The 5,806-nt window shown below is 40.2% G+C and overlaps 1 non-coding gene across 1 annotated transcript; it reads left to right on the top strand.

Annotated features, from left to right (window-relative positions):
- The first annotated feature begins 5,124 nt into the window (after positions 1-5,124).
- LOC131630589 (small nucleolar RNA R71) lies at positions 5,125-5,231 on the top strand. The gene has a single exon (XR_009292370.1). It is a non-coding gene; the product is annotated as a small nucleolar RNA R71 (small nucleolar RNA).
- The last annotated feature ends 575 nt before the right edge of the window (positions 5,232-5,806 follow it).

Here is a 5,806-nt window from a genome sequence, read left to right on the forward strand (position 1 = left end):
TAATAATTATAATTATAAAAAGGAAGTATTTTCTCGAATGAAGAAAGCGGCTATAATTATAATAGTTATTATAAGATGTATGAAAAATAGTAAGAAAATTAAAATCTAGAATAATTAAAAATAGAATAGTTAAAAAAATTAAAAATTAAAAATTTTAAAAATAAAATAGAGTAAAATAAAAAAAATTAAAATAAAAAATAATAAAAAGAATAAATAAATGTGGGTTGTCTCCCACCAAGCGCTTTGTTTAATGTCGTAAGCTCGACGATTTTAAAAATAGAAAACTATTTTTTCGAAAGAGCGGGCAGTTCGTCAAGTTTAAAAACTTCGATGTTTTCATCGTATTCGAGATGATGGTAATACTTAAGACGTTGCCCATTTACGACAAAAGGTTTGACGGTTTCTCCTTTGATTTCTATCGCTCCACTCGGAAATATGTTAGTTATTTCGAAAGGGCCAGACCATCTAGATCGTAACTTACCAGGAAATAATTTTAGTCTAGAATTAAATAAGAGCACTTTATCGCCTATGCTAAAATTTTTCCTAGATATACGCTTGTCGTGCCATTTTTTCGTTCGCTCTTTATAGATTTTGGCGTTTTCGTAAGCGTCTTGTCTAAGTTCTTCTAATTCGTTTATGTCTAGAAGTCGTTTCTCACCAGCGGCAGTGTAGTTTAGGTTTAAGTTCTTAATGGCCCAATAGGCTTTATGTTCTAACTCTACTGGTAGGTGGCATGATTTTCCATAAACGAGTTTGAATGGGGTAGTTCCTATTGGAGTTTTGAAAGCTGTTCTATAAGCCCATAAAGCTTCATTTAGCTTGGTTGACCAATCTTTCCTAGATATAGCAACAGTTTTCTCCAATATTTGTTTTATTTCGCGGTTAGATACTTCTACTTGACCGCTTGTTTGTGGATGGTATGGTGTGGCTATTCGATGATTTACTCCATATTTTCGAAGGAGTTTCTCAAGTATTCTTGAAATGAAATGGGAACCACCATCGCTAATTACCAATCTTGGCACACCGAACCTAGGAAAGATGACGTTTTTGAAAAGTTTAATAACTACTCGTGTATCGTTTGTAGGAGAAGCAATAGCTTCTATCCATTTTGAAACGTAATCGACGGCTACGAGTATATATTGATTTCCAAACGATGACGGAAACGGTCCCATGAAGTCTATTCCCCAGACGTCAAATATTTCTACTTCAAGAATGCCTTTTTGAGGCATTTCATCGCGTCTTGAAATGTTTCCAGTTCGTTGGCATCTATCACAGCTTAGTACAGCAAAATGGACGTCTTTCCACAGGTTGGGCCAGAAAAGTCCAGATTGAAGGATTTTGGCGCAGGTTCTAGATGTGCTATGGTGTCCTCCACACGGTGCAGAATGACAATGTGTTATTATGCTTCTTATCTCTTCCTCGGGTACACAACGTCTAAAGATTCCATCGGGGCCTCTTTTGAAAAGGAGTGGGTCGTCCCAATAGTAATGTTTTAGGTCATGGAAGAATTTCTTCTTCTGTTGGTAGCTTAGATCAGGAGGAAGCACACCAGCAGCTAGGTAATTTACGAAATCTGCATACCAAGGTGTGTTAGATCGGGCTAAAGCTATTTCAGCTAATTTCTCGGTTTCAGAGTTTGGACGGTATGGTTCGAATTCATTTGCTTCTAATTGGGCGATGAGTCTTTCATAAGGGAAATCATCGTCAATTGGTACTTGTTCGGGTTTCAGATTTTCCAATCGAGAGAGGTGATCTGCTACGACATTTTCAGTGCCTTTCTTATCTTTAATTTCCAGGTCGAATTCTTGTAGTAACAAGATCCATCTCAAAAGTCTTGGTTTAGCGTCCTTTTTGGTTAGGAGGTACCTAATGGCGGCGTGGTCAGTGTATATGATTATTTTGGCTCCTACCAGGTAAGAACGGAATTTGTCTAATGCGAATACGACAGCTAATAATTCTTTTTCTGTCGTGGCATAATTCATCTGAGCTTCGTCTAGGGTTCTACTCGCATAATATATGACATGTAGTTTCTTATCCTTTCTTTGTCCTAGAACGGCTCCTACAGCATAATCACTTGCGTCACACATTATTTCGAAAGGCTCATTCCAGTCGGGAGGTTGCATAATTGGCGCAGAGATCAATGCTTGTTTAAGCGTTTGAAATGCTTCAGTGCATTTATCGGTGAAAATAAATTCGGCGTCTTTCATGAGTAGTTCAGTTAAGGGTTTGGTTATTTTAGAGAAATCCTTAATGAAGCGTCGGTAAAAACCAGCATGTCCCAGAAAACTTCTTATTTCTCTAACGGTTTTGGGAGGTTGAAGGTTTTCGATAATTTCGATTTTTGCTTTATCAACTTCGATTCCTCTATCGGATACGATGTGTCCAAGTACAATTCCTTGTCGAACCATGAAATGGCATTTTTCCCAATTAAGGACTAGGTTTACGCTTACGCATCGTCTAAGCACCATTTCAAGGTTTTCTAAACATGTTTCAAAACTTCCTCCACAGACAGAGAAGTCGTCCATAAAGACCTCCATTATTCCATCTAGGAAGTCGGCAAATATTGCCATCATGCATCTTTGGAAGGTCGCGGGTGCATTGCAGAGTCCAAAAGGCATTCGTCTATAAGCGAATGTACCATAAGGACAGGTGAATGTGGTCTTCTCTTGGTCGTCAGGGTGGATAGGAATTTGGAAAAATCCGGAGTATCCATCCAGATAACAAAAATGTGAGTGTTTAGCTAGGCGTTCGAGCATTTGATCTATGAAAGGTAAAGGGAAATGGTCTTTTCGGGTAGCTTTATTTAGCTTCCTATAGTCAATGCACATCCTCCATCCAGTTTGGGTACGTTGTGCTACAGATTCTCCTTTTGCGTTAGTGATTACAGTGACTCCTCCTTTCTTTGGTACGACGTGAACAGGGCTAACCCATTTACTATCGGATATAGGATATATTATTCCAGCTTCTAGCAGTTTTTGGATTTCCTTTTTAACCACATCGCTCATAATAGGATTTATTCGCCTTTGATGTTCCCTAGAGGTTTTACTATCGTCTTCGAGCATAATGCGGTGCATACACAGAGAAGGGCTTATACCTTTCAGATCTGATATGTTGTATCCTAAAGCGGTAGGGTATTTTCTTAGGACATTAAGTAATTTTTCAGTCTCGGTTCGTCCTAAGTTGGCGTTCACTATAACTGGTCGGTTTAGTTCTTCGTCTAGAAATTCGTATCTAAGATCGGTAGGAAGTGTCTTCAGCTCTATAGCAGGTTTCTTAGGTCCAGGTATAGGATCAGGGGTTAAAGCTAAGCATTCACTCAGGTGGTTATCTTGATATTCCTCACGCCAGTTGTCATCTTCAAAAATTGGCGGCATAGGAATTCTTAGGATTTCGGTTTCCTTATTTGGTTCGGATTTTATTTCCTTGACACACTCGTCGATTATGTCAGCAGAACAGCATGTGTCAATTATAGAAGGTGCTTTTAGGAATTGGGAAAGGATAAATTCTATTTTCTCTTCTCCTACTTCGAAAGTAAGCTTTCCTCGCTTTACATCTATAATTGCACCAGCGGTCGCTAAAAATGGTCTTCCTAAAATGATCGGGATGTTAGAATCTTCTTGGATATCCATAATGATGAAGTCAGTTGGGATGTAGAATTGACCTACACGAACAGGGATATTCTCTAACATTCCTACAGGATATTTAACTGAACGGTCTGCTAGTTGAAGAGACATTCTTGTTGCTTTAAGCTCACCTAGATTGAGTTTCTTACAGGTCGAAAGAGGCATCAAACTAACACTAGCTCCTAAATCGCACAAGGCTTTCTCTATGATGGTTTTTCCAATTACGCAGGGTATAGAGAAACTACCAGGGTCTTTCAGTTTTGGAGGCATGTTGTTTTGGATGATAGCGCTACATTCAGCGGTAAGCGTTATAGTTTCGTTATCCTCGAGTTTCTTTTTGTTTGATAAGATTTCTTTTAAGAACTTAGCGTACGAAGGCATCTCAGTTATGGCTTCTGTGAATGGTATGGTTATGTTTAATTGCTTCAGAAGTTCTACAAATCTTTTAAATTGCGCTTCGGTTTTTGATTTGGCTAATCTCTGAGGGTAAGGAATTGGTGGCTTATAAGGTGGTGGTGGAACATAAGGTTTCTCCTTTTCGGGTTCCACTTCGTTATTGTTCTCATCAGTCTTAGCAGTTTGTTCGTCGGTTGTTTTCTTTTGGGTTTCCTTTGGCTCTTGTTGTGACATGGGTACGTTTTGGGTTCTAGGATCTATGGGTCCATCGTAATTAGTTCCACTTCGTAGTGTTATCGCGTTCGCATGTCCTTTAGGATTAGGTTGTGGTTGAGCAGGAAACGTGCCAGCAGGGGCAGCAGTAGGTGCTTGTTGTTGAGCTACTTGTGAGATTTGAGTTTCTAACATTTTGTTATGCGTAGCTAAAGCATCTACTTTGTTCGATAGTTGTTTTAGTTGCTCGCTATTGTGGATGTTTTGATTCAGGAAGTCTTTATTGGTTTGTTGTTGGGAAGCTATGAAGTTCTCCATCATGATTTCTAGGTTTGACTTCCTAGGGGTGTTTTGAGCAGCTACAGGCGCTTTTTGGTAGCCAGGTGGTACAGCAGGTGCTTGTCCAGGCGCGTACAACGCATTGTTGTTCTTATAAGAAAAGTTCGGGTGGTTTTTCCATCCAGGGTTGTACGTGTTAGAATAAGGGTTTCCTTGAGCGTAATTTACTTGATCAGATGGGACTCCAGTCAAGAGTTGGCATTCAGCAACTACATGCCCAGTCAATCCACAAATCTCGCAGTTAGGTGCTACAGCGGCAGCGGTGGCTGAAGGAGTGATGGTCAAATTCTCGATCTTTTGAGTTAAAGCGTCTACTTTAGCGTTAACGCGGTCTATACCACTAATTTCGTACATTCCTCCTTTGGTTTGGGCTTTCTCTAGAGCGGCGCGTTCTCCTCCCCATTGGTAATGGTTTTGTGCCATGTTCTCTATGAGTTTGTATGCTTCATCATGGGGTTTGTCCATTAATGCTCCGCCAGCAGCGGCATCTATAGTCATTTTAGTGTTATATAAGAGACCACCATAAAAGGTATGGATGATCAGCCATGGTTCGAGTCCATGATGAGGGCATATTCTAAGCATGTCCTTGTAACGTTCCCAAGCTTCGAAAAGCGATTCGTTATCTTTCTGGGTAAATCCGTTGATTTGACCTCTAAGCATAGCAGTTTTGCTAGGCGGAAAGTATCTTGCTAAGAATACTCTCTTCAATTCGTCCCACGTAGTTATGGAATTGGAAGGCAGGGATTGAAGCCACGCTCTCGCTCTATCTCTCAAGGAGAAAGGGAAAAGGCGTAATCGAATAGCTTCGGAACTAACGTTGTTGGCTTTGATAGTGTCGGCGTATTGCACGAACACGGATAAATGGAGATTGGGGTCGTCTACAGGGCTTCCAGAGAATTGATTCTGTTGAACAGCTTGGACCAGTGAAGGTTTCAGTTCGAAATTGTTCGCTTCAATCGCAGGTGGTGCGATACTTGAATGCGGTTCAGCGCGCGAAGGAGCGGCATAGTCTCTAAGAGGACGAATAGCAGCCATCTCTAACTTCGGGGTGATTTGATTGATTTGATCAGTAAAAATCAATTCCTGATTTATCGGAATTTCTGCTACTTCGGGAAGGTTGCGAGCTCGACGTTTAACGTTAATGAAACGTTCGATCTCGTTAATTCGTTGTATTAAGTCTCCTCCTTGTGAACGAGTATTTGGCATACAATCGTTCAAAAAGAAAGGGAAGAATT

The sequence above is a fragment of the Vicia villosa genome, unplaced genomic scaffold, assembly GCF_029867415.1.
Source record: "Vicia villosa cultivar HV-30 ecotype Madison, WI unplaced genomic scaffold, Vvil1.0 ctg.000700F_1_1, whole genome shotgun sequence".
Classification (NCBI taxonomy): Eukaryota; Viridiplantae; Streptophyta; class Magnoliopsida; order Fabales; family Fabaceae; genus Vicia; species Vicia villosa.